The 21,833-nt window shown below is 38.1% G+C and overlaps 1 protein-coding gene across 4 annotated transcripts in view; it reads right to left on the bottom strand.

The window, feature by feature from the left end:
- LOC150083125 (mitochondrial glycine transporter-like) overlaps positions 1 to 20,760 on the bottom strand; it is a 298,096-nt gene extending 277,336 nt beyond the window's left edge. Inside the window, exon 1 of one of the 4 annotated variants that reach the window (XM_090377060.1) lies at positions 20,663 to 20,760. The gene's annotated coding sequence lies outside the window, so the exon portion shown is untranslated. Of the gene's footprint in view, positions 1 to 19,150; positions 19,223 to 19,788; positions 19,932 to 20,016; positions 20,622 to 20,662 lie in introns of those variants that run through there. The other 3 variants (XM_090377059.1, XM_090377061.1, XM_090377062.1) reach the window with 3 other exon arrangements.
- Between the last annotated feature and the right edge of the window lie 1,073 nt (positions 20,761 to 21,833).

The raw sequence follows: 21,833 nt of genomic DNA, 5'->3' as shown, positions 1-21,833 counted from the left end.
AAAAAAGTAGAAGGGAATCACCAAGAAAGAGAAGAATGATGATATCCAGCTCCTGACCCTGGGTGTGCCAAGCCTATACTCACCAGATATGAGAGTCCCTAGTATTATTTGATGCCACAGAGACCACAACAAAAACTCCAAAAACTGCTGTTAACCAGATCCCGGATGCCACTGTGTGCCCTGCAAATTAAATTTAAGAAATAAAAGGCTAACCGTGGCCATATGGAATGTAAAAAGTTTAAAAGAAGGCAAGAATGGTCATCAATGAAATAGATAGGTAAAAAATTGACATTTTAGGAGCAACCAAAGCTATGTGGACAGGACGAGGTCATTTCAAAACTGGAAATGGGTTTTTGGTTGATTTTTTTCTGGAAGTGACCAAGTAAAAGAATGTGGTGTCACTGTCAATTTTAATTTGAAGGAATGTTCAAGGTCTCTTCTTGGATAAAAAGTAAAAAAAAACCTGACCACTCGGCTACGGAGGCCTCCAATAATTGAATGATGACGGTTAAACTTCAGAGCCAGCCAGTAAATCTCACAGTTTTAGTTGCATATGCACCAACATTAACATCCACAGATGAAGATATGGATCTTTATTATAAAAATCTCCAAGCAACTCTTGATCTGATGGGGAAAAAAAAAGGAGATTTTTATAATGATGGGCGATTTCAATGCAAAAGTAGGCAAGACAGTTTCTTGTCGTCCGGAATGTGCTAGGTTTGGTCTTGCCACTAGAAATGAACGAGGAGAAAGTTTAATGCTTTTAGCATTAAACACCCAAGAAGACTCTTCACATGGAAATCTCCTGGTCATAAAACAAGGAATCAGATTGATTACATCCTTATTCGGCAAAAATGGCTTTCAAGTGTAATCATAGCAAAGACACTTCCTGGAGCAGACTGTGGCAGTGATCATCTTAAGAATGATCTCCATGTCATTCTTAAGCTGAAGCTGAAAAGATCATGAATATGAGTTTCCCTAGATCAGGGGTGACCAACTGAATCTGTGATGCGATCTACTTTTTTTCTTCAAAATGTGCCACGATCTACCATCTCATGAAATTCATTGTACATGGTTAAAAAAGTTAATCAACACATATTGAAAAATGTTGTTTATAAATTTTAAAATTAAATACAATTCAGAATTCTTATTTTACATTCATACATATTTAAATTTGATTTATGTGAAGTTTGTGTCTTCGTGTCATCTGCCAAGCTTTCAAAATAAGGGATATACTGTGATAAGGCCAACCGTAAAGAATCTTCTGTATGCAAGTCCATAAGAGTAGAGCAAGTCTTCGTCTTAAAATACAAAAAGGTGGATTCACATAGATATGTGGAACCAAAAAAAATGTTCACTGCATTTTTTTACATTTGAATACTTTTCTCAGAAAACATATTTCCAAAGGTCTTTTTCTGATTATCTGGATTTTAGGAAGATATCGTTTCGCAATGTAATAATTTCATTTTCAAGTAATATTTTCTCCATGTAAAAGATCTCAACGATGTTTTCTGCAATTTGTTTCATATCTAAATCGACATTAAACGGATAAGAAATATATTGAACAATGTAGCTGTTGATAATGATCTTGCATATTTGCATAATGATCGAATTTTTTTTCTTTGAGATCCTTAGCCATTGCCAAAAATTGATATTTATATGCAGAAATACTACTAATCACGTCACTACATTTTATTTTTTCCTTGTAATTCCAAATTAAGATACTTAATTTACTGGTAAAATCTGCCAAAAAAGCCAGATAACACAACCACTCCATATCTTATATAGCTGCTGATAATTATCTCCTCCCCTTTAATTAAAAATTTTTTTTAAATTTCATTCAGCAAATTTCGAAATCTCTGTAGAAACTTACTCCAACTCAGCCACCTCACATTTGTGTGTAATATCAAATCTGGTTCATTTTTATTGAGTTGCATTTTGAAAAGTCTCCTTTGAAGAGATTGTCCTCTGATGGAATTCATAATTTTGAAAGCTATGTCCATAACACTTTTAGTATTTAATCTTTTGCTGGTTAACACTTGTTGGTGGATGATACAGTGGTAACAAAAAATCTGGGAATTCATCATCTTGGCACAATGCGATGAATCCGTTTAGATGCCCCTTCATTGCTTTAGCTCCATCTGTTGTTATTGATACGAGCTTAAATGGTGGTAATTCATTTTTTTTTCAATAAAATTTTTTAATGTGTTAAATATATCAAGACCTCTAGTTCTTTCTTTTAACAAAACCATACCCAGCAGTTCTGCTCTAGTGGCAGAATCGTCGAAAGCCATACAAAGAAAAACGAGTAATTGAGCTGCATCACTGACGTCTGTAGATTCATCCAGATGTAAAGAAAAAAAGACACAATTAGCAATATGAGCACGCAATTGTTTGCTACATTTTTACTAATTTTTTTGATGTGTCGCATCACAGTATCTCGAGATAATTGCTGATATTGAAGAGCACTTTTAATTTCATTTTTGTTCTTAACATTTTCGAAAAGAGGATCTGTTATTCCTAAAAATGCGTCTCTGATGAATTGACCATCAGAAAATGGTTTTCATTTTTTTGCAAGAAGATGATTCACTTTAAATGATGCTATAGTTACTGCTTTAGATTGTAAATTAGGTGTCATGAAGAAATTTTGTTGTGCAAATCTGAATTTAAGTTCTTTTAATTTATTTTTTTCTAAGGTCACTATTAGGCTGAAAATCCGATTGGTATTTACCATGGAGTGCTTTGAAGTACCTTTCTAAATTTTCTATTTTGGGTATTGCCATGGAAGCATTGCAAATGAAACAATAGCATTTTTCTTTAAATACAAAAAGTATTCTAGTTCCCACTCTTGATGAAAATGATACGTTTTACTCTTTTTCATAGTATTCATTTTAAATCAAAGAGTATTAAATTAAAGTATTAGTACTGCCCAGTTATTAATATTAAGTAAGCTAAATAAGAATTAGACACGTATACTATGCTCTCCACAAGGTAACTGCGTGAATTTTCACAAGAGCCCCTACGCGGCAACAAGAGTAGTCACGTAGTTCAATCGATTTGTAACAAGCGTATGCAGTGGAGCACATAATAATAACATTTAGATTTTGACTAATATATTTTTTATATATATTTAAAATACGTTGTGATCGACCGAAATTAAAGCCACGATCGACTTGTTGGCCACCCCTACCCTAGATGATTGGATGCGGAAAATATTCCAAATGATTATATACTTGAAACAGGCAACTGTTTTCAAGCTCTATTAGAACTAGATGATGATATGCTGCCTGAATAAATGTCAGAAAATGCAAGAAGCATTATTAAGAATTCAGCAAATAGATACATTAGAGAGAGATCTCAAAGATCAGGAAGCCATGGATTACAGAATCCACTTTTAAACATATTGATCAGAGAAGAATTGCAAAAACCTAGGGCAGAGGTTCCTTACCTTTCTCGGTTCACGGCGCCCTTACTGTCCCAGTAATTTTTTCACGGCACCCCTAGGCCAAAAGAAATACCTAACACAGTGGTTTCTGACCTTTTATTATATACCTATATAATAATTTTATTCTTGATATAGAGGTATTAAATAAAGATCAATTATAGATCACCACAAAATTAAAAAGATACGGTACAATGGATAATGTACTGTACCTTTTATATTGTACCCTTATTTTTATAATGAAATAAATATTAAATTTCAAAAAAAATAATAATAACTTTAAGTAACTTAAACCCAAATTACACAGCACCTCAAGAATGTTGTAAGGCACCCCGGTTGAAAACCACTGGCCTAGAGTGTACATGGAAACGAAGAGTATCAGGAACTGAGCAAAGTCATCAAATGCGGTTTAAGCAAGGACAAACAGGATTATATCAGTCAAAAGTGTCAAGGGATTGAATACCACAACAAAGGAAACAACACTAAGAAGATGTATGATGTTATTAAGTCATTAATACAAAAGTTCCATCCAAAACTTAATGGAATTAAGGACTCCAAGGGGGAAATTTTAATAGATGAGAATACAATTAAAGGAAAATGGAAAGAGTATTGTGAACAGCTATCTGCCATCCCCTTTTCGAAAGTGTGATCATGAACCAGTTCCACTGAAGGAAGAAGTTGAAAAAGCCATCAGAGAACTGACATGTGGCAAAGCACCTGGAATTGATGAAATCCCGGTGGAATTGATTAAAGCTACAGGTGTGAAGGGCGCCAAGTTTTTTTCATAAAATGATTGTAAAGATTTGGGAAACGGGATGGTGACCATCAGATTTAAAGAAATCAATTTTCATTCCCTTGTGAAAAAAAAGGAGATCTGAAAATTGCTCAAATTACAGGACTATTAGCGTAATTTCTCATGCTAAACAAGATTCTTCTTAAAATAATATTATTATTATTAGCTATATGGTGCAAGGAAGCCTGAGGATGCTTATGCTGCACCAGCCAAAAAAAAAAAATTCCCCGAGTTACCCTGAGAGTGAGAGAGAGAGAGAGAGAGAGAGAGAGAGAGAGAGAGAGAGAGAGAGAGAGAGAGTGTGTGTGTGTGTGTGTGTGTGAGTGAGTGAGTCAAAAGGAAATCACCAAGAATGAGCAGAATGATGATATCCAGCTTGGGACCCTGAGTGTGCCAAGCCCACACTCACCAAACGAACCCCTGGGGTTAATTAAACAAAATCTCAAGAAAACTTTAAGAAGAAATACCAGAAGAGAAAGCAGGTTTCAGAAGGGGCAGAGGAACCAGAGATCAGATCTTAAGTCTATGACTGATTATTGAAAAATGTAAAGAATTCAAAGTTCCAGTTGTTTTGTGTTTTATAGATTATTCAAAAGCATCTGATTGTGTTCAACATGAGAAACAAAGACTATTATGGGATTCCCAATTCACATAATTCAGCTGATAAAGCTACAGGAACAGGAAGGTAATGTGAGAACCAACATGGGAAACACAAACTTTTACAAAATCAGTAACGGCATCAGGCAGGGCTTGTATTTTGTCACCTTGCCTTTTTAATCTTTATGCCAAAGATATTATGTGTGAAGCTTTGAAAGATTTACAGACTGGAGTCAAAATTGGAGGACTGAAGATAAACAACCTTTGTCAGGCAGATGATACTGTGCTAATTTGCAATTCCAAGGATCATCTTAAAGAAACTTTGAGTGTACAGGGTTCTCCCCGGAAAATTTTGCCAGCCTGGTGCCATTATGAAGTAGCCAAGTGGGGACGTGTAATACTTTGCAATATTATAAAATTTTCTGTTATTTATAAATGTGACTTAATCAATCCAGAGCAGAAATTAATTGCATAATTTTACATTATATGCTCCTGTCACATTGATTCAATTTCATAGTATGTTTGAATTAATATTGATCGAGATCAGTACCATATGGTACTGCAAGCATCGCTTAAATTTTAGCAGGGTGGTCAGTTAAATTCGAATTATCAAATGGGGGCACTCATTTGATAGGTCCTGGGGAGAACACTAGAACATGTGAAGCAAGTGAGAAAAAAGGATTGTTTCTGAATATGTGTAAAACTAAAATTATGGCATTGGTGATAATCACAGTTCTAGTAAAGTGAAGGTTAGTGGGCAAGATGTCAAAGAGTTGATGAATTTGATTACTTAGGGTCAAGAATGAATAAAAATGGTGACTACTCAAACAATGTAAAGAGATGACAGGAAATTGCTAAAATGTTGATCACTGATCTGACAAAATTATGGAGAAATCAAGATCTGCCCCTAAAGACGAAACTGAGAATCACTGATTCGTTAATTTTTCCGGTTGCCACTTATGGATGTGAAGGATGGAATCTGAAGAGAGTTGACAGGAAGAAAATTGAGGCACTTGAAATATGGTGTTACAGGAGAATACTGTGTATTTCTTACCTTGATCGAAGAACAAATGAGTGGATATCGAATAAAACTGGCAGGTCTAAAATTCTTCTTCGTGGCATCAACAGAAGAAAACTTAAATTTTTTGGACACATAGTAAGGAGGGAAAACTTTCTGTTGAAGAATGGAAGGAAAAAAATCGAGGGGAAGAGGTGCAACTAGGTGGAAGGATGGGATCAGTGAACTTTTGGGTGTGACATTTTGCGATGTTGCTCATATAGCATGTAATTGATGCAGTTGGAGGAATTTGTCGATGGCCACAACAATTGTTGTTGATATTTGGATTTTAGGAGCATTAGCAACTAAGGCCATATTCCTCTGGGAATATGCGGTGGTCATTCCCTGACCTTTCCACATCCTCCGTATTTGGTGGTGGCGGGCTCAAACCCCAGTCTTATCAAGAAGTGTTGGGCTATGCACTGCTGCTCCTTCCCACCTGGCTATGGAGGTGCCACACACAACAAATGTGACTGGAAGAAAATGGATGGGCGAAGTGTGATTTTTTTGTTTGTTTGTTTTTTTTTTTTTTTTTTTGCTAATGCTATATAAGCTTGCCTTCTTGCATCATTTGCCACTAATACTATCCTTACTGAGCTTTAATTAGATTGCATTTGGACTGTGGCTCTCCCATCTATGACTCTGCCAGGAAAAGTGCACCAGCACAGCTTGAACCTACCCAGCACAACACTCTCAGAATTGTGTTAGGAGCCTTTAGAACTACCCCAGCTCAAAGCTTATAACAGAAAGTCACCATCCACCATTACATCTCAGAAGGAAAATTTTATTAGTAAACTAAGAAACCAGAATTTAGAGCCCGTCAACTGATCCTAATTGGCTGTACCTCTTCCTGCCTCAATGGTCTGTTCAAAAAAAATAAGCTGCATTTCAATAAACATGAAGGCATTAGACTCCATATCACTTCATACTAGAATGTACAGATTAAAAAAAAATCTATCAAGATTTTCTCTTCACTAACCCTACATGGGCTACAATTATGGTGAAATGTGATAGTTCTTTCTGTCTCAGTGGGGTAAGCATTCTCTGGAAAGCTTAAATATAGGACAACTCCATGCTATCCACACCCACAGTTATGCTGAATATAATCAGATATAACTAATGGTTCAAAATCAAAGAAAGCAGTTGATGCTATGGCAGTCTCACTGCTTTCACTGTTTCTGCTTCTCTACCAACAGAGTTCAGCAATTTCTCTGCAGAACTTTTTCCATCTACCTTGCTCTTAATCACCTGGATTCTCAAACTAGTGTACAGCATATCATCAATACCAATTGTTTAAGTTCTATCAAAATGAATCACACAATTACCATCCCCTGCTGAAACAAATCAGATCTAAAGTGATCCAGCTATAAAACAAAACAACATACAGTGGTATTCTGCTGGATCCCAGCTCATTGTGGAATACTTGGAAATGAAAACACACATCAGGTAGCAATACAACCAATAAATTCAAATGTAATTGATATGAAGATTACAAAATCATTATATGAAAATAATACATGGCAAGAACATAACAATAAACATATATAAATTAAGATCCCAGCCATCCTTGTGGATAACCTTTAGCAAAAGGCAAGTAAGAAAAGAAGTAGTTCTTGCAAGAACATGCATTGGATACTCTCATATAACTCATCTTTACCTCCTCAGAAATGAAGACCCTGCATGGTGCACTCGCTGCCATAATGTTATCGCAGTAAAACATATTTTACTTGACTGCTCCTATTATCAGCAGAAAAAGCTAGAATCTTCCTATCTCAAAAAGGTTTAGAGGAACATATAACAATGAGCACACCTTGGGAAATGAAGGAAACCTAGATGAATTTTTCTCCTTTCTATAGAGAATAAGGATGTTGTCTCACTACTAAAAGCTTACAAACTTGAAACTATTATTTGAAAGACACAATATGGCCAGTGTAGATCTTCAATAAGAACAACTACTACTATTTATACAGTAGAAAGTCGGTTATCCAGAATAATTTGAAAGGCCGAGGTTTCTTCTTTTTTTTAATTAATGGTAGTATGTGAGAGAAATTTCTATTATGTTACGAGAGTATTTCTACTTGTTTTTTACTTCTTATATGAGCTGTGTTAGGGTTGCTAAGAATAGGAACAGGTGCATGTATACTTGTGTGTACACCAATGCTAGGAGTTTGGTAAATAAATTTGATGAATTTGAGGTGTTGATAAAAACTTCAAAGGCAGATATTGTTGGGACAACAGACATGATATCACACAAATATAAGGAATGCAGAACTGAAATTGGGAAGTACAATGTGTACAGGAAGGATAGAGAGAATAGGAAGGGAGGAGGGGTTATGCTATTGGTTAAGAAACACAAAATACAAGGAAGTACAGCCAGTCAACATGGCTGGTCAGTGCAGTTTCGAGTCAGTTTGGTGTAACATAAGCACTGGGAAAGAAAAATTGAGTAGGAGTGTGTTATAGGCCAAATGAATCTGATGAGTATAATAAACAACTGTACAGAGAAATAGAGTGGGCCAGTAAATTAGAGTGTCTTATAATGGAGGATTTTAATTTCCCAGATATTGACTGGAATTTGTGGGTTGGTCACTCACACACTAGCAAGGCTGTTGTGGATGATAGTTTTCTACAGCAGCATGTTTGGGAGGCAACTAGAGGGAGTATTCTTGATCTGATTATCAGTAGTGATTCTTCATGCATTAAGAATCTGCAGATAAAGGAACCACTAGGTGGCAGTGATCATAGTGTGCTGAAGTGGGATTTACTCAAAGAGGTAACTACCATCATGGATAAAGGGAAGGGTTTTTGCTATCATAAAGGTGACTACAGTGGTGTGGGGCAGTATTTGAATTCTGTACAGTGGGACCAACTGATGATGTTACCAACAGCAAATTCAAAATGGTAAGCATTCAAAGAATTAATTTTGGAAGCTTCCAGGCATTTCATACCAACTAAGAAATATTGTTCAAAATTTAGATCTAAATAGATGTCAGATGTCTTCAAAAAGGCCTCTACAGTTGGGAGAGTACATATCCAGAATTTAAAACAAATACACCAACCGTTTAATTATAATGGTTTAATATTGGAAACTATAAAATGTACCAAACGATACTACACTGTAAAATGATATATGCAAAAGACTGATTTACAAAATAAATATACGATGAAACTTTAATATACAATAAAATATAAATAAATAAAATATTTAAAATACAATAAAGATAAAAGCGATAAAACATTGACTGAAGCTTTTGGAGGCTTTCACCTCCTTTCTCAACAACAATGATGTTTAAGCAACACATCCTTAAGTAACAGGCTCACAGCACACATGGTTGACCAGGCGCATGCTCAATATTTCTTCCATACGATCCAGAACCGGAAGCGGCTCGGGAGCGTGGAATTATAAAACGCTTGTCTTTTGCCAGGACCACGGCTTCTAGCAGGGGGTGAAATCGAACACCGCTGTCCCTATTCATACTATTGTTCTCAGACGAGCCTATCCACAAACTCTCTAGCCACTTACGGTCCCAGAACCTATGCGCCCAGTCAAGGATGACAGCATTCACCGGGGAGACCCGATGATGTTTCTCCCAATAATGCTCAGCAATAGCGGACTTATTGAACTCTGCGGTCTGTATAGCTCGCATGTGCTCCCCCAGACGGTCTTTTAGTCGCCGTCCTGTCTCCCCCACATAACATTCCCTACAGTCCGGGCATTTGATCTCATATACGACCCCACTACTGGAATCCCCAGGAATGGGGTTTTTGACCTGTGACAACACTGTGTGCAACTTCCGACCCGGAAGCTGCACACAGCGTGCCTGAAAGTCACGTAGCATTCTTGAAATACGATCTGACAAGCCCGGATAGTAGGGAATATAAACTGTGGCGACTGGAACGGACAGTATTCCATGATTAGGCTCCACGCCTCTATTATATTTATCAATGACCCTCTGGGAGTAACCACATTTCATAAGATCCGCCCTAACTTGCCCAATTAGTGGGGTCGTATATGAGATCAAATGCCGGGACTGTGGGAAATGTTATGTGGGGAAGACAGGATGGCGACTAAAAGACCATCTGGGGGAGCACATGCGAGCTATACAGACCGCAGAGTTCAATAAGTCCGCCATTGCTAAGTATTATTGGGAGAAACATCATCGGGTCTCCCCGGTGAATGCTGTCATCCTTGACTGGGCGCATAGGTTCTGGGACCGTAAGTGGTTAGAGAGTTTGTGGATAGGCTCGTCTGAGAACAATAGCATGAACAGGGACAGGGGTGTTCGATTTCACTCCCTACTAGAAGCCGTGGTCCTGGCAAAAGACGAGCGTTTTATATTTCCATGCTCCCGAGCCGCTTCCGGTTCTGGATCGTATGAAAGAAATATTCAGCATGTGCCTAGTCAACCACGTGTGCTGTGAGCCTGTTACTTAAGAATGTGTTGCTTAAACATCATTGCTGTTGAGAAAGGAGGCGGAAGCCTCCGAAAGCTTCAGTCAATGTTTTATCGCTTTTATCTTTATTGTATTTTAAATATTTTATTTATTTATATTTTATTGTATATTAAAGTTTCATCATATATTTATTTTGTAAATCAGTATTTTGCATATATCATTTTACAGTGTAGTATCGTTTGGCACATTTTATAGTTTCCAATATTAAACCATTATAATTAAACGGTTGGTGTATTTGTTTTAAATAGTTTTTTAGTTTTACTTTTAAATAGTTAAATGTTTTAGTAAAGTGGAGGAGAAACTGTTGAAGATAAACACAAGAAAGGCACCCGGGGTGGATGGGATCTATCCAGTTATATTAAAGGAGGCAGCAAAGGAAGTAAGCAAACCCGTATCCATAATTATGAGAGCTTCCTTGGACTCAGGGGAGGTACCAATAGACTGGAAATAGGCAAATGTGACCCCAATTCACAAAGGAGGATCAAAGGCTGACACAAGTAATTATAGATCTGTGAGCTTAACTTCTGTTCCAGGAAAATTAATGGAGGCACTGGTTAAAGAAGCACTGCAGGATCATTTAGACAAGACTTCAGTTATAGCTCGGACACAGCATGGTTTTGTTAAGGGGAAGTCTTGCCTGACCAATCTGATTGGATACTATGATGCAGTCACAAAAGAACTGGATGCAGGGAATAGCTTTGATATTATATACTTGGATCTTAGAAAGGCTTTTGATACTGTTGCACATGGAAGACTGCTACACAAATTGGAGCAGTGTCACATTGGAGGCAAATTGCTGCTATGGATAAAGGGGTGGTTGAGGGGGAGAAGACAGAGAGTGGTAATCAATGGACACTGCTCATCGTGGACTAATGTTATTAGTGGAGTCCCTCAGGGCTCAGTGTTGGGTCCATTATTGTTTTCTGTATTTATAAATGATATTGATGATGGTATATCAAGCTTAATGTCCAAGTTTGCAGACAATACAAAGGTTGGCAGGGTTGTCAAGGACACTACTGACACTATGCTGCTGCAACAGGATCTGGAAAGGTTGAGCAGATGGGCTGAGAGGTGGCAAATGAAGTTTAACATTGACAAATGTAAAGTACTACACATGGGAAACAGCAACCCCAGAGCAACGTATCAACTCTGTGGTACTACACTGACAGTGGTAGAGAATGAAAGGGACTTGGGGGTGGTTGTGCAGGCAGATATGAAGTTCTCTGAGCAGTGCAGACGGGCTGCAAGAGTAGCTCATGGAGTATTGTCAATGATATACAGGAATTTTTCCAGCAGGGATAAGGAGGTGATTATTCCATTGTATAAGGCAATGGTCAGGCCACACCTAGAGTACTGTATACAGGTCTGGAAGCCTCATTTCAAGAAGGATGTAGAGCTGCTGGAACAAGTCCAGAGAAGGGCAACAAGATTAGTGAATGAATCAAAGGGGTGCTCTTACGAAGAAAGGCTTAAGTTTTGCAAATTACAGCGTCTGGAGACTAGGCACCAGCGAGGTGATCTGATAGAGGTGTATAAAGCCTTGAATGGTTTGAGCATGCTCAATGCTGATGGGATTCTTCCTCTAGCTCAGAATAACCACCTGAGAGGGCATAAATTCAAATTGAGGAAAGACAGATGTAGGACAGACGTGCGGAAATTTGCCTTCAGCCAGCGGGTGGTTGGTTGGTGGAACAGACTTCCATCCCTTGTAGTGGAGGTTGATAACCTAAATAAGTTTAAGGCTCAGCTGGACAGGTATTTTGAACGAACAGAGGGGTAAAGTGGAAGTGGGTTTTTTTTTTTTTTTTTTTTTTGGCTGATACTGCATAAGCTTGCTTTCTTGCATCAAATGCCTCTACTAATGCTAATGAAGATCATCAACAGTTGAACCATATAAATTAATGGATGACATGGAAGCCTATGATAAATATAAGCTGGTCTGTAACCAAGTCACATTAGCAATAGTAAGTAGAGGCATATGATGCAAGAAAGCAAGCTTATGCAGCATCAGCCAAAAAAAAAAAAAAAAAAAAAAAAAAACACTCCCATTTCACCACTCCATTCATTTGAAATACCAGTCCAGCTGAAGCTGAGCCTTAAACTTATTTAGGCTATCAACTTCCACAACAAGAGATGGAAGTCTGTTCCATCAACCAACCACCCGCTGGCTAAACGCAAATTTCCCTACATCTATCCTACATTTTTCTTTCCTCAATTTGAAGTCACAAAGGAGATTAGGCAGGCAAAGGCAGATTATGAAAAATCTTTGACAAAGGATGCAAAGAAAAACAGAAAAGAGTTCTTTACCTATATAAACTCTAAAAGGAAAGGGATGAATCAGATTGGTCCACTTGATATTGATGGTTCAACTGTTGATGATCTTGCTCAGGTAGCTAACAAACTAAATGAAATTTTTCATCTACATTCACACATGAGGAGCTATTCAGGGAGGGGAATGCCAGAGGTGTATTAAACTATAGCAGTAAGCTAGATAATCTTGAAATAACTGAGAGTAAAGTGGAGGGGAAATTGTTGAAGATAAACAAAAGAAAGGCACATGGGTTGGATGGAATCTATCCAGTTATATTAAAGGAGGCAGCAAAGGAAGTAAGCAAACCCTTAGCCATAATTATGAGAGCCTCCTTAGACTTGTAAGGTACCCATGGATTCGAGATGTGCAAATGTGACCCCAATCCACAAAGGAGGATCAAAGGGAGACATAGGTAATTACAGATCTGTTAGTTTAACTTCTGTTCCAGGAAAATTAATAGAGGCACTGGTTAAAGAAGTATTGCAGGATCATCTAGACAAGACTTCAGTTATAACTTGGACATAGCATGGGTTTGTTAAGGGGAAGTCTTGTTTGACCAATAAAATTGGTCAAACAAGGATACTATGATGTAGTGACAAAGGAACTGGATGCAAAGGATAATTTTGATATATATTTGGATTTTAGAAAGTCTTTTAATACTGTTGCACATGGAAGACTGCTGCACAAATTGGAGCAGTGTGGTGTTGGAGGCAAATTGCTGCTATGTTAAGATACAAGTTTAAGGTTTTAATTTTGTTCTGAAATTGTAATTTTATTGACATTTAAATCGAAATCATGACTCTGACCAGAGCAGCAAAGCAAAAGGCTCGAGCTAATGGGAGTGCTGGGACCCGGGGGAGAACTGAGGGGGGCAGTTGCCCTCTGAATCACAGCCTTTTAAGATGCACTGTTTGCTTGATATTTGCGGAGCAATTGGGTACGGGACATGATACTGCCATGGGTATGTCTTTGTGTGTGCACAATGCAAGGAGTGCAAGGAAATTAGGCAACAACTCGGCGTTGTTATGGGCCTATATGAGACCTTGAAGGACAGGGTGGATGCCCACGAAGGAAATAAATTGAGGGGCCCATCAAGCTCTCAGCTGCCCACATCAACGCCAGAGCTTGCACTTGGTCATCTTGCAACACAGAGGCAGCCCCCCCCAAGGCAGAATGCGCTGGTCCCACAGGAACTAGTAGTTGTTGGTGACTGTATTGTCAGGGAAAGGGGGAACATGCTTTGTAAAAAGGATAGGTGGAACAGGACCAGGGTATGTCTGCCAGGGGCAAAGGTTGATGACGTTGTAGAGCAGATATCATCTTTTAAGGGCACAAAGGGTAATATAGTTGCACACATTGCCACTAATGATATTAAGAGTAGGAGACCAGCGGAATTACTTAACAAGTACAGGTCACTGTTGAAAAAAAGCCGTGAAGTAGGGCTGAATTTGAAAGTGTCTGCAATTCTGCCCAGACACGATAGGAGGGAGTATATGATGAGAGCCTTGTCGATCAATTCGGCCCTGGAAAGATTGTGCAAGGCTCAAGGGGTAGAATTTTTTTCAGCCTGGAATGTACTTGTTAACAGGAGTAATTGCTTCTACAGGGATGGGATACACTTAAATAGAAAGGGTGCAAGAATATTTGCTGATGCTATCGAGGCAGTGTTAGGTGGGTCGGAAAACTGCTAGCTTGGGGGGAGACAAAGACTAATGGATTAACAGTAGCCACTGGCAGAGGTGAAAGAGATTCTTGCACTGCTTCTATTGCAATGAGCAGAAGCCTGAAAAACAAGATGCAGGATATTTCAGAGACTGCTGGAAGTCATTGCGGTACAAGTAAACACATGGGTTATTATTATTATTATTATTAGCCATATGGTACAAGGAAGCCTGAGGCTTATGCTGCACCAGCCAAAAAAAAAAAAAAAAAAATTCCCGAGTTACCCACTGTGTGTGTGTGTGTGTGTGAGAGAGAGAGAGAGAGAGAGAGAGAGAGAGAGAGAGAGAGAGAGAGAGAGAGAGAGAGAGAGGTAGAAGGCATCACCAAGAAAGAGAAGAATGATGATATCCAGCTCAGGACCCTCGGTTTGCCAAGCCCATACTCACCAGATGTGAGCCCCCGGGTTGTGTTAGGGTAGCTAAGAATAGAAACAGGTGCATGTATACTTGCGTGTACGCCAATGCTAGGAGTTTAGTAAATAAATTTGATGAATTTGAGGTATTGCTCAAAACATCAAAGGCAGATATTGTTGGGATATCAGAGACATGGTGTCACACAGATATAAGGAATGCAGAACTGGAATTTGGGGAGTACAATGTGTATAGAAAGGATAGACAGGACAGGAGGGGAGAAGGGGTTATGCTATTAGTTAAAAAACACATAAAATCCAAGGAAGTGAAGCCAGTCGACATTGATGGACAGGGTAGTGTCGAGTCAGTTTGGTGTGACATAAGCATAGGTAAATCCAAATTGAGAGTAGGAGTGTGCTATAGGCCAAATGACTCTGTTGAGTATAATAAGATACTGTACAGGGAAATAGAATGGGCCAGTAAATCAGACAGTCTTATAATGGGAGATTTTAATTTCCCAGATATTGACTGGAATTTGGGGGCTGGTTACTCACACACTAGCAGGGCTTTTGTGGATTTATTGGATGATTGTTTTCTACACCAGCATGTTCGGGAGGCAACTAGAGGGAGTAATACTCTTGATCTGATTATCAGTAGTGATTCTTCATGCATTAGGAATCTGCAGATAAAGGAATCACTGGGTGGCAGTGATCACAGTGTGCTGATGTGGGATTTACTCAAGGAGATAACTACCATCAGAGGTAAAGGGAAGGGTTTTTGCTTTCGTAAAGGCGACTATGATGGTCTGAGACAGTATTTAAATTCTATACAGTGGGACCAACTGATGATGTTACCAACAGCAAATTCAAAATGGGAAGCATTCAAGGAACAAATCTTGGAAGCTACCAGGCTTTACATACCAACCAAGAAATATTGTTCAAGGTTCAGGCCTAAATCGTTGTCAAATGAACTAATGAGACATATGGCAGAGAAGAAAAATGCATGGGATACATACAAATTAATGGGTGACATGGAAGCCTATGATAGATATAAGTTGGTCTGTAACCAAGTCACAAAGGAGATTAGGCAGGCAAAGGCAGATTATGAGAAATCCTTGGCAAAGGATGCAAAGAAAAACAGAAAAGAGTTCTTTACCTATTTAAACTCAAGAAGGAAAGGGATGAATCAGATTGGTCCACTGGATGTTGATGGTTTAACAGTCGAGGATCCAGCTCAGGTGGCTAACAATCTAAACGAGTATTTTGCATCTACATTCACACATGAGGAGTTATTCAGGAAGGGGAATGTCGTAGGTGAAGTAAACATTGGCAGTGAGCTAGATTATTTTCTAATAACTGAGAGGAAAGTGGAGGAGAAATTGTTGAGGATAAACATAAAAAAGGCACCCGGGGTGGATGGGATCTATCCAGTTATATTAAAGGAAGTAAGCAAAACCCTAGCCATAATTATGAGAGCTTCTTTGGACTCAGGGGAGGTACCCATGGACTGGAGATGTGCAAATGTAACCCCAATTCACAAAGGAGGATCAAAGGCTGACACAAGTAATTATAGACCTGTTAGTTTAACTTCGGTTCCAGGAAAATTAATGGAGGCACTGGTTAAAGAAGCACTGCAGGATCATCTGGACAAGAATTCAGTTATAGCTCAGACACAGCATGGTTTTGTTAAGGGCAGGTCTTGTCTGACCAATTTGATTGGATACTATGATGTAGTCACAAAAGAACTGGATGCAGGAAATAACTTTGATATTATATATTTGGATCTTAGAAAGGCTTTTGATACTGTTGCGCATGGAAGACTGCTGCACAAATTGAAGAAGTGTGGCATTGGAGGCAAATTGCTGCTATGGATAAAGGTATGGTTCAGTGGCAGAAGACGGAGAGTGGTAATCAATGAACACTGCTCATCCTGGACTAATGTTATTAGTGGAGTTCCTCAGGGTTCAGTGTTGGGTCCATTGTTGTTTTCTGTATTTATAAATGATATTGATGATGGTGTATCAGGCTTAATGTCCAAGTTTGCAGACGATACCAAGGTTGGTAGGGTTGTTAAGGACACTACTGATACTATGCTGCTGCAACAGGACCTGGAAAGGTTGAGCAGATGGGCTGAGAGGTGGCAAATGAAGTTTAACATTGACAAATGTAAAGTACCACATATGGGAAACAGTAACCCCAGATCAACGTATCAACTCTGTGGTACTACGCTGACAGTGGTAGAGAATGAAAAGGACCTGGGGGTAATTGTGCAGGCATATATGAAGTTCTCTGAGCAGTGCAGATGAGCTGCAAGAGTAGCTCATGGTGTCTTGTCAATGATATACAGGAATTTTTCTACCAGGGAGAGGGATGTGATTATTCCCTTGTATAAGGCATTGGTCAGGCCACACCTTGAGTACTGTATACAGGTCTGGAGGCCTCATTTCAAGAAGGATGTAGAGCTGCTGGAACGAGTACAGAGAAGGGCAACAAGATTAGTGAATGGAACAAAGGGTTGCTCTTACGAAGAAAGGCTTAAGTTTTGCAAATTACAGAGTTTGGAGACTAGGCACCGGCGAGGTGATCTGATAGAGGTGTATAAGGCTTTGAATGGCTTGAGCATGCTCAATGCCGATGGGATTCTTCCTCTTGCTCAAAATAATCACCTGAGAGGGCATAAATTCAAATTGAGGAAGGACGGATGTCGGATAGATGTGCGGAAATTTGCCTTTAGCCAGCGGGCAGTTGGTTTGTGGAATAGACTCCCATCGCTTGTTGTTGAAGTTGATAGCCTAAAAAAATTTAAGGCTCAGCTGGACAGGTATTTCGAACGAACGGAGGGGTGAAATGGAAGTAGTGGTTGTTTTTTTTTTTTTTTTTTGGCTGATGCTGAATAAGCTTGCTTTCTTGCATCATATGCCTCTACTAATGCTAAATGCTAATGCTATGTGTGGGAGAAGACAGAGTGGTAATCAATGGACACTGCTCTTCGTGGACTAATGTTATTAGTGGAATCCCCCAAGATTCAGTGTTGGGTCCAATATTGTTTTCTGTATTCATTAATGATATTGATGATGGTATATCATGTTTAATGAGGCCTTCAGGTCTGGAGGTCTCATTTTAAGAAGGATGTAGAGCTGTTAGAATGAGTACAGAGAAGGGCAACAGGATTAGTGAATGGAACAAAGGGTTGCTTTTCCGAAGAAAGGCTTACGTTTTGCAAATTACAGTGTCTGGAGACCAGGCATCTGTGAGGTATTCTGATTAAGGTGTGTGAGAAGTCCCGCGTTCATACCCCATCATCTCCAGGAAGATTTTTCCCCCAGGGGCTCACATCTGGTGAGTATGGGCTTGGCACACCCAGGGTCCTCATTCTTCTCTTTCTTCATGATTCCTTTCTATCTATCTATCTATCTATCTATCTATCTATCTATCTATCTCTCTCTCTCTCTCTCTCAGGAAAACTTGGGAATTTTTTTTGGCTGGTGCAGCATAAGCTTCAGGCTTCCTTGCACCTGCACCGTATGGCTAATAAAAAAAATAATAAAATAAAATAAAGCCTTGAATGGTTTGAGCATGCTGAATGCTGATGGGATTCTTCCTTTTGCTCAGAGTAATCACCTGAGAGGGCATAAATTCAAATTTAGGAAAGCCAGTTGTAGGACAGATGTGCAGAAGTTTGCCTTTAGCCAGCGGGTGGTTGATTGCTGGAACAAAGTTCCATCTGTCATTGTAGAAGTTGATAGCTTAAATAGATTCAAGGCAGAACTAGACAAACATTTGGAGCGAGTGGATGGTTGAAATGAGAAGGGTGTGTGTTTTATTATTTATTTTTTTTTTTTTTGGCTGATGCTATATAAGCTTGCATCATGTGCCTTGATAATGCTATATCTGGTAAAATGTTTGGATTAGGAAACTATGAATGAAAGAGTTCAGTCATTTGCCTTCCGTGAACCCAATTTTCCATGGCATATTTTGCTCTCTTCACTTCCTATTATGTGTATTAGCTCCAGATTCGGTAAGAATAATATCAGTCTGAAACTGTGCAATTTAATATTTTTCTCAGTTTTTTACAGTAAAATATCAATGAAAAGAAACAGAATTAAAATGGGCAGAAAAATAGGAAAAATGCAATATAATCAAAGTGATATTGTTAAGGAATTTGAGATTCAGAAGCAAAAGGGGGAAAAAAAAAAGTCACAACAAACGAAACAAAAAAACGATTGAATTTTAAAAAATTACTTTAAATTTTTTTCTACATAAAATTTGCAGTAAAATACCTATCAGAATATACATACATATGTAAATGAGCAAACTGTTATGTATAAGTTATTATTATTTTTTTAATTAAATAAATTTGTGTTTTTCATGATTTTTAAAGTCTTTTACCTTAACACATTATAACAGAATTTATTTAATCTTACCTTATGTTCAATTATCCAGAAAATTTGGCTATCCAGAAGAAGTCTGACATTAATTATTCTGGATAACTGATGCTCTATTGTATCTTTATTTTCCAAATTCTTATATTGGGGCCACTTTTTCCCTGGATATGAAGCAGTGGGGGTGGGGGGTAAATGTTGACTACATTACATCCCAATATGACGAACTAAAACAGTTCTGTACTTATATTTTCTTTCTTTAGAATTTAAGGTAATGAATAATTACAGTAAACAGCACTTCTCATAGGTATCTGTTTACAAAAAAAAAAAAAAAAAAAAATCACTTATAAACATCACACAAGACGAAATTAACCTGCCATGTGTCATATTTGAAGCATGAGTATCATTGTGGAGTGAGGAATTGTATAAATGGTTAAAAACACAGGAATAAATATCATTTCAATACAATATAACGAAAATTTAGATATTTAAAACAAATAAATATATATTTGTAAATATATATTTATAATTCTTTACAATTAAAATATGTAAATAAATATATATATAATAATATAAATTAATATATATATATATATATATATATATATAAACAGTTATATTATTATAAAAGTGTAACTGAAAGTGACAACAGTAGGCAATGGCATATCCCGAAACTTTACCTGTATTGTAAAAGTTAATCAGATCTAAATACAGATATGACTCTAATCAGCATTTTGTATCGCAAGGCAAGTAAACCGCGTAATACAAAAAAATAAATAAAAAATATATTGCGATGCGTCACAGATGGTATGATCACTTTCTGACCGTCAACCACTGTTGCATAATTTATGTTTGCGGATGGTTGAAACGTCCTTGATTCTAATCGTTCATACGTCGTGTGTACTTACTTGAAAGTACACACGAAATAAAGGCTTGATTTTCCACTTTGTTGTATCACATAATCATGACTCGTATTAAATGCTACAGCACTGTCAGCAGAAAGTCACGGTCGACGTATCATTCTTGAATGCGTCATGGGAAAAAAATCTCAATATTAAATCACTTCACGTAACAAATCTATCTACCAGTTTGACTTTTTTTAAAAGTTATTATGAATCAAGACTATTCTTCCAATCTTTGATCGCTTTTAGTGTTAGTCTAAGGAAACCCCCCCTCCCACCAAGTCAAGAATCAGAAGTTATTTGCAGAAGTCATTATGATGCAAAAAAAATGTCTTAGTAATCACTTTAAAAAGTTTCCAGTGAATAAATTAAATATAAGGCTAAAGACACAAATCTGTGTAATAATTCTGGATAATTTATTTGGTAATCTATGGCTTTATAATCCCCAACTGTTTCAACATCTTGCCATTAGAAGCTGCACTATTACCATTTCCTTTAGCATCGAAAGGTACAGAATAGTAACAGCAGATAGCTGCATTTTAAAAAATACTATGCTAGTACAAAAAATATCTCAACACTCTCACAAGCATCGTTTATCAACAGGCGATTCCTTTAGTTACTCTAGTAGATCGTTTGGTTATCCTTTACTTACTTTACCCAACATTCCTTCCACCTCGGCTCCTACCTGTGACTGCTCCAATTCACTTGCTATTACGAAAACGTAATTCGGAGCCGCAGAGTAGAAAGATAACGTTACTACTCTGTGTTCGGAGCTTCCATGTCGATCTTATTTAGTGATACATGTATTTGCAAAAATAGCTTATTTTTAAGTACAAGTTCTGCATACGAGTATTCAATTTATATTCCAGCTACATCGAGTCGTACAAGTTTAAGTGATAAAGAATAATATAGCAGCGTAAACGCGGGATTAAATATGAGCATTGTGCACTCCGAACTATCTTCAATTTTACTACAGGAGATTTATACTATTCTTAGCAGTAGTAGTACGGAGGGTTGATTTAGCCTTTTGACAACGATTTTGACATTAATCCTGCTTGTGATTTTTGGCAGCAATGTAAAAAAAAATTTCCCGCAGGCGTAGTCCCAAACCTTATGAACAGGTGTAGCAGTTGTAGAAGTTGTTTTAATGTCGACATACCTCGGGAATTGTACCCATAGTTGGAAGGTTACATAACCGCACTTTCCGAAGAAGGGTACAGTTATGCGAAAATTATTGATAGGTGCAAGTCGAAAAGTTTTAGTGTATCGAAGTTCGTTATCCATAAAGTTTTGAATGGCAAAGGAAAATCCCGCGAAGATTCTGCAAGTGGGCGAAAAACACCGTAAAAACTGCAACCTGCTCCAAGTCGAACGAGGAAGGTAGTACGAAGAGTGCAGTCGCTAGTTGTCGGTGAAAATCCAAAGAGCTATAGTGTCGCGTGTGAGAACGTCCCAGTCAACCGTTTGTCGCATAATCAACGAAAATTTTCGACTGGAGAAGAAGCACAAGGCTTCTTCTCCAGTTGAAATAGGCAGACAAGGCAGTTGCCTACGGGCCCCTTAGGGGCTTGGCGTCTTTGGCTGTCTCCTGTTTTTGTAATTTTCATTAATTAAGTAGGGATCCGAACATTTTCTTTGCCTCCGAGCCAGAAAAAGGGTAGCTACGCTAGTCCTTCGTACACCACCTAGGAACAAGGCACATTGCAGGTATATCTCCAATGTGCCTTGTTCTGGAAGCTGAAAAGTGAAATTCGTAGCAACATTGGACGAAGCGTGGGTATACCTCTCCTATTGCAACAAAATTCGAGCAATTTATTACCGTC

This window comes from Mastigoproctus giganteus, chromosome 7 (genome assembly GCF_048544385.1).
Source record: "Mastigoproctus giganteus isolate SK-2022 chromosome 7, ASM4854438v1, whole genome shotgun sequence".
Taxonomy (NCBI): Eukaryota; Metazoa; Arthropoda; class Arachnida; order Uropygi; family Thelyphonidae; genus Mastigoproctus; species Mastigoproctus giganteus.
This window is presented reverse-complemented; position numbering and strand designations above follow the sequence as displayed.